Source organism: Loxodonta africana, chromosome 24, assembly GCF_030014295.1.
Source record: "Loxodonta africana isolate mLoxAfr1 chromosome 24, mLoxAfr1.hap2, whole genome shotgun sequence".
NCBI lineage: Eukaryota > Metazoa > Chordata > Mammalia > Proboscidea > Elephantidae > Loxodonta > Loxodonta africana.
The window spans coordinates 2,825,442-2,837,170 of record NC_087365.1 but is presented as its reverse complement, the minus strand read 5'-3'; positions in this window follow the sequence as shown (position 1 = coordinate 2,837,170).

The following is an 11,729-nucleotide window of genomic DNA, read 5'->3' as shown; positions in this document are numbered from 1 at the left end:
ATGAGAATGGAGCAGAGCTGGGCAAGGACGCCTGTCTTTTGGGTGTTAAAAACCTAAATGCTCAGAGAAACACAAGAAATTAGCATGACAAAATGTATTTATTGTGAGTAGATACGATTCAAATTGGGCAGCATCAAACTGAAAGTATCAGGAAGGTGCTCTGAAGAGGGGATAGTGAAAGCAGGTTATATAGGCGGGGTCAGGGCAGGGTAGTTTCCTGAAGGTCACTGTAAGTTCCTTCCATGCTGGTTTCTTAGGAGATGGAGTGAGAGCACCAGCAGGTCTTCAGGGCCCGTCAGTTGGAAAAAACAGAGTTATTAAGGACATTCCATATATCAGAGGACATCTGGAAATTTGATCATCAAGAAATTTTCCTTTAAGGGAGGGGTCTTCTTCCTGACCTTGAGTCAACCTCTCTCAGCACAGCCTGTTTAGGATTTTGGGGTGTCTACACGGGGCGAGACACGGCTGGTCCCCTTCTCAACTCCTGATCCCTCTCCCTCTTGTCCTGGGCATTCTCACTGTCCACCCCAGGACATTGGAAAGCCCTGTCTTTTACAGTCAAGCAGGTTCCTAGGGTCTCAGCAGGTGGAAAAGATGGGATCCCACTGTATGAATTCCCTAGGTCTGCCATAATAATGTACCACAAACTGGGTGGCTCAAAACAACAGAAATTTATTCTGTCACTGTTGTGGGGGCCAGAAGTCTGAAATCAAGGTGTCAGCAGGGCCGTGCTCTGACTGAATGCTCTGGAGGAGAATCCTCCCCTGCCTCTTTCAGCTTCCATTGGTTGCCAGCAATACTTGGCCTTTCTTGGCCTGTAAATGCATCATCTTAATCTCTGCCTCCATAGTCCAAAGAAAAGACAGTGTGCTCTCCCTGTATCTCTCTCTGTCTCAGTGTCTTTTTGCTTCTTCTTTTGAGGACACCAGGTCCCCTGGGTTGTGCAAGTGGTTAAAATGCTTGGCTGCTAACTGAAAGATTGGAGGTTTGAGTCCACCCAGAGGCACGCTGGAGGAAAGATTTTTCTGCTTTAGAAAAATCAGCTATTAAAAACACTATGGAGCACAGTTTTACTCTTGCACACATGAGGTCATCATGAGTGGGAATTGACTTGACGGCATTTGGCTTGGTTTTTGGGTTTTGGATAAGGACGCCAGGCATTGGACTAGGATCCACTCTACTCCAGTACGACCTCATCTTAATTACACCTACAAAGATCCTGTTTCCAAATAAGGTCATACTCATGGACTCTTGGGATTAGGGCTCAACGCATCTTTTTGGAAGACACAATTCAACTCACAATACCCACAAAAAGAGTCCTCCTGCTGGTCCTTACTCTGAACCCCTCTGAGGCTAGTGATGAGGCCATGGGGTGCAGCTAAGATCACAGGCAGACCTGGCTCTGACTCTGCTCCCAGGAATTCAGGCATACCATGGCTCCTATGAGTTCCTGACACTGCCTATCCTTGGCTGCACTGCTGTGAGGGTGGTGAGGTAGGCACAGGCCCCACCCCCAGGTCTTTACCGGGATGGGGTGGGGCAGGAGGGGCAGCCCTGGAGATGTGCAGTGAAAAGAGTGTTTGTGGCACATTCATGGGCCCAAAGCTTTTGGGAGAAGGATGTTGAAACCATGGTGGGGAGTGTGGCTCCTGCTCTGCCTTCTGTTTGGTAATGACTTGAGGGGCAAAGTAGGGGCTTGAGGAGGAGGAGCTGGATGGAGGCAAATAGTTCAGGGCCTCCCCAGGCAGGGAGAGTCAGATCTGAGCTGTTAAGGGCATCACCAGCAGCAGCTGCCAGGGACCCTGCCTGTGTGTCAGTCCTCAAGCAAGGAATGGCCATACTCGGGCCATGCCATTGCTTCTCCAGACCCTCCTTGTCCTGGCACTCAGGCTCTGAATTGCCCTGGATTCCACCAGAAGGAGACCTCATGACAGACATTGAGTTTAAGAGGCCATTACTTCCCCCAACATTTGAGTTTGCCTCGACTTGGTCCAATGAGCATGGCGATGATTAGTATGTCTACAGGCTGATCTGGGTCCTTCCAGCTCCCAAATGGGAAGGAAAGGGCATTATGAGCAGCCAGAGCTGGGACCCCAGCACTGCCACAAGACCGCTACCCATAGGGTGGCTGGCTGACCATAGGGGCCTGCAGGTACCCACATGACCTTCCTTTCTGGTCAATGCCCTAACTCCCCAGGGTCCTGAGCCCACGAGCCCCTTGAAGCAGGTGGCATTACTCCAGTGATCTTCTCTCTCCTTTCTGTTCCTGTTCTGCGGGGTTGGGGATTAATTTCTCTCTTTTCCAGCCTTATCCTGTTTATTCTTGACCTCTGAAGTAGCTTCCCAGTTCCCTGCTGACCCCTCCCGTCCCCTGAGCTGGCAGAGCCAAAGCTCTCCGCTTGCAGGGACCCCAAGATGAAGGTGGTGAAGTTTAAGGATGTCTCTCATCTTCCCAGGACTTGTGCAAGAGCAGCAGACCCTGGGTGAGTTTGCAGCTACTCTCTAGCTTAGATGTGTGTGCCCACTGGGCCATCTCCTGGCATACCTGCCATCCCCTAGCCACAAGCAGGATTATCCTGCACCAGGGGCACAAGAAAGGGGGTGATGTGACAAATATTCTTTGAGGAAATAAGATATGTCCAAAGCTAGGTTCTTACTCAGTGGCTCTTAGGGCTCCAGCTGGTGGCTGCAGTGCCCTGCACCTTCATCCCCAGGCTTCCCTGAGCAACGCTGCAGGGTGACTGTTTCTTTTGCTTTTGCAGTCGTCATCGCAGTCAGTGCATCTCGAGCCATTAATGTTTGTTAGGCACTGTGCTAAATGATTCCTATGCATCACTGTTGGGAAGATGGGAAACCAGCCTTCCCAAGCCTACCTCATCTGCACAATGAGATCCTTGGGCCTGACACATTCTGATAACGCAGACTTGAAACTGGGTTTCTCTCTCTGTTTCTCCAAGTTTCTTTTCCTTATCAGGAATCCCCCCTCCCTGTTCTAGGCACACGGTAACTTTCTCTGTTATGCTTATGCGTGGGCTTCATATGGCACATGGCCAACCCCGTTTGTGTATCAGTTCCTGGTGGGGAGGGAATGGAGTCTCTTACTTGTAGCAAGAGAGGGGTACAAGCAACCAACCAACCCTACGTCAGCTGCAGGGAGTGACCTGCTGGCCATGGGGAATCGGTGCCACTTTGAAGTTGACCTTCCTCTGCCTCTTCTCTATGTGTTTCATGCAATGCCTGTGTGTGAGTTATACTTTCGCTGGAATCCTGGACCTTGGCTCAACATTATGGTGCAACCAGCAGGGTGGACAATCACACACTTTAATTTTTGCCTTATTTAATTTTTTCCCCTCAGTCCCCCAACTGCTCCTTTGCTGTGGACAACCAGACTTTGGAGGAGCTGGTTCACCTTCCTGAGCAGCACCGACATGGGCAAATAAGGTGCCTGCCTTTGGGGCGAAGCCTCTGCCATTTCACAACACAGGGTCCTGCTTAGGTGACGGTTCCATAAACTATAAGGGTCCAGGAAGAAATGAAAGCATCTGAAAACACTGTGTGTGGGCACGTGGATCTGCATGCTGCATTCTGTTTTTTTTTTAATTTTTTTCTCCTGAACATGCCATAGTGCAATGACAAGCAGTGTTTTGCCTTGTTGTATTTTCAAGTGCAGGGGGCTGTCATTAAAGCAGTTGATGTTGCAATGGTCATCGTTATCAATGCATCGTGAGCCATTATTATCTGTTAGGCACTGTGCTAAATGATTCCTATGCAAAATGGGAAACCAGCCTTCCCAAGCCCACCTGATCTGCACAATGAGATCCTTGGGCTGGTTTGTGCCCTCATCCACCCACCCACCCACCCGCCTATCCATCCATCTGTCCATCCATTCATTCTCTTTTTCCTCCACACCTACTCCAGTTCTCCACCCTCTTTCTCCTTCGGCAACCATTCTTATGCCTTTTATGTGTATCTTTTTGTATGTGTTCTTGTAGATAGGAAAGTGTTATTTTGTGTGTGTAACATTTATGTAATTGTGCTGTGTTATATATCTTCTTTTGATTTTCACTGTCTTTTTAAGAGAGCCCTGGTGGTGCAGTGATTAAGAGCTCAGCTGATAACCAAAAGGTTGGCAGTTCAAATCCACCAGCCTCTCCTTGGAAACACTATGGGGCAGTTCTATTCTGTCCTATAGGGTCACTATGAGCGAATCAACTTGATGACAACAGATTTTTTATTCTTACTTTTATGCGTATATTCAGTCTAGCTTGCAACCCTTGCACAGTACTTCACATGCGTATGTGTGTGTCTGGGGGGCAGGGTGCCCAACCATTTTAACCATCCTTTGTTCCATTCTCAAATTGCCTTTAACTCCCTGACACCAATTGTACCGCAATAAACTTCTTTCTTTAGGTCCCCTTATAGACATCCCTGAAAAATTCTTTGGGACTGGTACCCAGTAACAAACCTGCTCTGACTCAGGGCTTGCAAACTCTTAAGCGGCACACCATTTTACCCTCCAGAGTGGGCAGCAGTCCTCACTCCCATTAGTTATGTCCCCATGCCCCATTATCTCATTTTCCAATTTTTTATAGTCAGATATGTAAAAGGAATAATTTATTTCACTAGTGATACATGCATTTGTTTGGCTACTAATAATAGGCGCCTTCTTTTGATATATTTGAGCATCTTTTTTTTTTTTTACTGTGCTTTAAGTGAAAGTTTACAAATCAACTCAGTCTCTCATGTAAAAATTTATGTATACCTTGCTATGTACTTCTAGTTGCTCTCCGCCTAATGAGACAGGACACTCCTTCTCTTTACCCTGTATTCCCCGTGTCCATTCAGCCAGCTTCTGTCCCCCATGCCTTCTCCTCTCCCCTCCAGACAGGAGCTGCCCACATAGCCTCTTATGTCTACTTGAGCCAAGAAACTCACTCCTCACCAGTATCATTTTCTATCTTATAGTCCAGTTCAAACCCTGACTGAAGAGTTGGCTTTGGGAATGGTTCCTGTCCGGGGCTAACAGAAGGTCTGGGGACCATGACCTCCGGGGTCCTTCTAGTCTCAGTCAGACCATTAAGTCTGGTCTTTTTATGAGAATTTGAGGTCTGCATCCCACTGCTCTCCTGCTCCTTCAAGGATTCTCTGTTGTGTTCCCTGTCAGGGCAGTCATCGGTTGTAGCCAGGCACCATCTAGTTCTTCTGGCCTCAGGCTGATGTAGTCTCCGATTTATGTGGCCCTTTCTGTCTCTTGGGCTTATAATTACCTTGTATCTTTGGTGTTCTTCATTCTCCTTTGATCCAGGTGGGTCGAGACCAATTGGTGCATCTTAGATGGCTGCTTGCTACCTTTTAAGACCCCAGATGCCACTCACCAAAGTGGGATGCAGAATGTTTTCTTAATAGATTTTATTATGCCAATTGACCTAGATGTCTCCCCAAAACCGTGATCCCCAAACCCCTGCCCCTGTTGCTCTGCCCTTTAAAGAGTTCGGTTTATTTAGGAAACTTCTTTGCTTTTGTTTTAGACCAGTTGTGCTGGCTTCTCCTGTATTGTGTGTTGTCTTTCTCTTCACCTAAAATAGTTCTTGTCTACTATCTAATTAATGAATACCCTCTCCCTCCCTCCCTCCCTCCCCACCTTCATAACCATCAAAGAATATTTTCTTCTGTGTTTAAACTATTTCTTGAGTTCTTATAATAGTGGTCTCATACAATATTTGTCCTTTTGAAACTGACTTATTTACTTAGCATAATGTCTTCCAGATTCCTCCATGTTATGAGATGTTTCTTGGATTCATCATTGTTCTTTATTGATGTGTAATATTCCATTGTGTGAATATACCATAATTTATTTATCCATTCATTTGTCGATGGGCACACTGGTTGTTTCCATCTTTTTGCTATTGTAAACAGTGCTGCAATAAACATGGGTGTGCATATATCTGTTCATGTAAAGGCTCTTATTTCTGTAGGATATATTCCAAGGAGTGGGATTGCTGGATCATACGGTAGTTCTATTTCTAGGTTTTTAAAGAAGTGCCAAATCGATTTCCAAGGTAGTTGTGCTATTTTACATTCCCACCAGTGGTGTGTAAGTGTTCCAGTCTCTCCACAACCTCTCTAGTATTTATTATTTTGTGTTTTTTGGATTAATGCCAGCCTTATAGGAGACAGATGGTATCTCATTGTAGATTCGATTTGCATTTCAGCTTCAGCATCTTTTGATGTGCTGCTCAACATCTTTTTTTTCTCTTGTGAGATAGCTTGGCTCATAATCTGAACTCATTGGTTTTTTTACAGGTCGTTCTCCATATTCTGATAACATCTTTGAATTTCTTGAGTTTTCTGTCACTGCTATTCAAAGCATAGTTTGTATACGGATGCCCATCTGCAATCTGTTTGTTACCAGCCCACTGTGAGATAAGTACAGAAATTGTGAGCAGGGATTTACAGAATAGCAATTTGGGAAGCCCTGGTGGCACAGTGGTTAAGAGCTCTGCTGCTAACCGCAATGTCAGCAGTTGGACTCCACCAGTCGCTTCTCAGAAACCCTATGGAGTAGACAGATGTATTCTGTCCTGTAGGGCTTCTAGGAGTCAGAATCGACTTGATGGCAGCGGGTGTGGTTTGATATGGTTATAGCAATTTGACAGTATTGCAATATCCAGGCATGTGATTTTTGTTTTTAAAATGTTATCGGCCCTCAATGGATTGAAAATTAAAAACAGAACAAACAACAGAGAATTAGAGAAACTCTGGAAGCACAGTTGATTATTAAGTTCATGTGCACGATGATTTTTTGTTCTGTATATTAAACCCTTGTTAGTTAGACATGGCAAATGTCGTCATCTGTACTGTCACCTATTGATTTTTGTTAATGGAATCTTTTGTTGAAGAGAAATCCTTAATTTTGCACTATTTTATATTGGGTGTAACATTTTATGCTAAAGCGTTTTGGTGCATTCTTCAGGTCTTTTGATCTCTGCTTGCCTTTGGCTTCTTGATCTATGTATTTTTGGCTTCAGATGTATCAGATAAACAATTGTCCACTTACCTGTTTTTCCAGAAGTTCTCTCATTTCTTGCGAGGTATGTGTTATGCTGTAATGCTAGGCATATTTTGATGAGTATATCTTCTTTTTCTATTTTTTCTTTTGTCCTTTTCTGTTCCTGTATTGGTTTTCTATGCTGTTTAATAACTTACTACAAACTTAGCTTGGAAAAATGCTCATTTATTATCTCACAGTTCCTGTGGGTCGGAGTCATCTAGGTCCTCTGATCAGGGTTTCACCAGGCCACAATCAAGGTGTTGGCCAAGACTGGGGTCTCATCTGAAGCCTGGATCCTTTTCCAGGCTTATGTGGTTACTGGCAGAATTCAGTTCCTTGTGGTTGTGGCACGGAGACCCTCAACTCCCAGAGACCTCACTCCTGTCCCTACCACATGGCCTTTTGCACAACATGGAAGTTTGCTGCTTCAAAGACGATAGGCAAGTGTCTCTGCTGCTTCTTGTCTCTTACTTCTAGACTGTATTTTTTTTTCTTCTAAGTTTTATTTGTTTGTTGAGAATGTACACAGCAAAACATACACTAATTAAACAGTTTCTACATATACAATTCAGGGACATAGATTACATTCTTCGAGTTGTGCAACCATCCTCACCCTCCTTTTCTTTGTTCTTCCATCATTAACATCATTGCCCCTCAAGGTTCCTATCTAATCTTTCTCGTTGCAGTTGTCAATTTGATTCCATTTAGATAGTTCTTAAAAGAGCATGATACTTAAGGCAGACCATTTTTAGTAGTTAAGCTAAACTATTATTTTTATTGTTCAGTTTAAGATGACTTCAGGGAATATTTTTGGTTTAAGGTTTAAAGATTATCTCAGGGCAATAGTTTCAAGGATTCATTAATCTTACACGGCTCCAGAAAGTATGGAGTCCTCGAGAATTTGAAAGACTGTACTTTTTAAGGAAACTCTGGTGGTGTAGTGGTTCAGTGCTACTAACCAAAAGGTAGGCAGTTTGAATTCACTAGATGCTCCTTGGAAACTACGGGGCAGCTCTACTCTGCCCTACAGGGTCACTGTGAACTGGAATCGACTGGACGGCGATAGGGTTTTTTTTTTTTTTTCGGTTTTGGTACTTTTTAAAAGCAGTTTTGTTGAGGTATAATTCACATATCATGCAATTCACCCATCTAAAGTATAAAATTCAAGGCTTTCACTATGTCAGAGAGTTGTGCATCCCTCACCACAATCAATCTTAAAACATTTTATCGCCCTAAAGAGAAACTCTGCACTCCTTAGACGTCACTCTGTAATCCCTCCAGCCCTCCCTCCCAGCCTGCTTTCTGTCCCTATAGTTTGCCTAGTTTGGGCATTTTATATAAATGGGATCATGCACTATGTGGTCCTTTGTGACTTGCTTCTTTCACTTAGCATAATGTTTTCAAGGTTCGTCCATGTTGCAGCATGTGTCAGGACTTTATTTTTTCTTATTGTCAAAGAATTCCATTGCACTGATACACCACGTTCTGTATCAGCTGATGGCCATTTGGGTTGTTTCTACATATTTGATATGAATAATGCTGCTATTAACATTTGTGTATTATTGTCTGTGTGGACGTATACCTTGGTCATGTACCTAGGAGTGGAGCTGATGGATCATATGCTAATTCTATGCTTAATTATTTGAGAAACTGACAACTGTTTTCCAGAGCTGCTGTACCGTTTTCCACCAGCAATGTAGGAGTTTTCAACTTCTCCATGTCCTTCTCAACACTTGTTATTATCTGCCCTTTTGGTGATAGACATCCTAATGGGGGAGAGACGGTATCTCACTGTGGTGTTGATTCGTATTTCCTGATGCCTACCGATGTGAACATCTTTTCATGTGGTTATTGGCCATTTGTGTATCTTCTTTGGAGAACTGTCTATTCAGATCTTTGCCCATATTTTAATTTGGTTATTTATCTTTTTATTATTGAGACTATTTTTTACCCATTGAACTGTCTTGGCACCTTACTTTGAAACCAATTGACTGTAAATTTGAGGATTTATTTCGAAACTCTCAAATATATTCCAGCAATACGTATATAATTGTTGGGCCTAAGGCATACAGAAATTTGCTTTACGTTTGCCTAAATATTTTTTATTCTTTTGTTTTTATCTTTTGTGTGTGTGTGTATATCTCTTTTTATTTATTTTTTTTAAGTCTTTTGTAGACACCATTATGTGGGTTTTAAAAAAATTCAGTCTGTGAGTCTCAATACTTTATTTTTGATTTTTATTACTTATTTTATACTAGATATCTTCTATGTCATTTAAAAATACTTTTTATTTACTATATATATATATATATACACATATTTACCCTGTTAATCTGCTTTCCAGTGGATAAGTTGAAGTTTCTTCTGCTGGTTTTCACATTTTTTGTTCTACTTTTGTCCTTGTGGTTATTTCACATATAACTTCAGGCCCATTTCATGCTTATTTAGCCCTGTGGCTTCCAGTTCCTGTCAGATGGTGAACTAGCATGGGTTGCTAGCTGCTTCCCAGAATCCACACTAGAAAGATTGTCAAACTAGAGGCAAACTTATAATTCCAGTAACTAGCAAAGTATTATAAAACAAAAACTATGTGAAGCTCCTGGGATGACTGGAGGCTACAGGCTTGCTCTTGTTTGGGGGACAATCATTATTTAGCTCCTCAACACAGAAATTGGCAGCAACTTCTAAGGCTGCAGGTAGCAGGGTAAAATCAGGGCAGTGCAAAATTTATTCCAGAGAGAGGAGTTGATGAAAGCCAGTGTGGGTTCAGGGACTGCTTTCAGGCACTTATAGCGCCCACCTCAAATCTCTAGGCTTGGCAGTGTAATGGGTGGAGACCATTGGAATATTGGATGGAGTGAATGTATTTTGCATGTGGGACTTTGCAGATGTGATTAAGTAAAAAAAAAAAAAAAAAAATTCTAAAATGGTAAGATTATTCTGAATTATTCAGGTAGGCCCAAGAAGGGTCAGAGTCAGACAAGGAAATGTGATGAGAGGAGCAGTGGTGTGTGTGTGTGTGTGTGTGTGAGAGAGAGAGAGAGAGAGAGATTGATATGAAGATGATGTGCTGGCTTCGAAGATGGAGGAAGGGAGCACAAGCCAAGGAATGTGGCAGCCTCTAGAAATTGGAAAAGGAGGGAAAATGGATTCTCTCCTGGAGATCCCAGAAGAAATGTAGCTCTGCCGACACCTTGATTTTAGCCCAGCGAAAGCCATTTTGGACTTCTGACCTCCAGAACTGTAAGATGATAAATTTATGTTAAACTACTAAGGTGTGTTAATTTGTTACAGTAGCAATAGAAAACTAATGTAGACACATTACAACCTAGGTAATCCAAGGTTGCCTCATTAGGCTTTAAAGGTGAATCTCTCACCAGAAACATTGCTTGGTGGGATGGCAGCAAAAGAAATGACTAATAAGGATTCCAGGGTGCTTGGGGCTTTACCTTCCCCTTTCTTAAACTCACCCAGACTACAGTCTTAATCCAGGTCACAATTCCAGACAGAGTAGGTGATTCAATATTAAGTGCTTCCTTGACATCTGGCGGAAACCATGGTGGTGTAGTGGTTAAGTGCTATGGCTGCTAACCAAAAAGTCGGCAGTTCAAATCTACCAGCTACTCCTTGGAAACACTGTGGGGCAGTTCTACTCTGTCCTGTAGGGCTGCTATGAGTTGGAATTGACTCAAAGGCAACAGGTTTAGATTTTTTTTTTTTGGACATCTGGTAAAATCAGGTAAGACTCAAGTTCCCCATCCCCTCTGGGTCTGCAGATAAGGTCTGATAACCAAAAACCCTTCAGCTTCCTGCCGCCCAGTACAATTATTCAAAAAAATTAAATCACATCCTCCCTGGGGAACCAGGAGGAACCTCATCCTCTTGTTGCTACAGAGCTGCTTCCATAGCCCCCTGCATGTTCACTTTGTTCCCTAGTGTGAAGCCTATGTGGTCCTGTATGGAGGGCAGTGTCTTCTTTCACTGGGCTGGGAGTATATGTGACTAATAAACTGCTATTGATCTCATCTGTCCAGTGTTGGGTGTCATGTGTTTGGCCCTGCCCATAACCCTAAGGCATGTGCACAGTCAGGGTTCTTTCTAGCTAACCCTGCTCACGGGGTCAATTGTGTGTAACCATCAAGGGACATTAAGATCACTTTACCTCTGATGCCAAATTGTTTGGTGGATAATAAATCCCACTCCACGTGCCAGCTGCATCATTTGGAAATCTCAGCTTCCCTTCCCTGTTCAGATCTTAGCTGCTCCATCTGCCTGGGGCTGGGTTAGTAGGTACTGGCCTCAAGCTCAGGAGTCCATGTTAAGGTGGTTGCTTAACTGCATTCCTGCCCTCACAATAGGGCAGGTTATATTGGGGCTTCAGATCAGAACTGTTTGACTAGGATTAGCCATTTCTTTACTCTTTATTTTGTTATAACTTCAGGAAATTCTGCAGATGAGGGTCACAAACAAGTACCAGGAGAACTGGCCACCAGACCACCAGAAATGCACAGATAGATCAGAAAATGTTGCCTGATTAGGGTCTGTGCTCTGGAGCAGTGTAGCCAACGAAAAGTACTCCAAGTCAGAAAGAGTGAGAAAGTTTATTTAGGAGATGTATACCACAGGGATTCTGACAGTAACAGACTGTCTCTATGGAGTCCCCCAAAGCAATTTT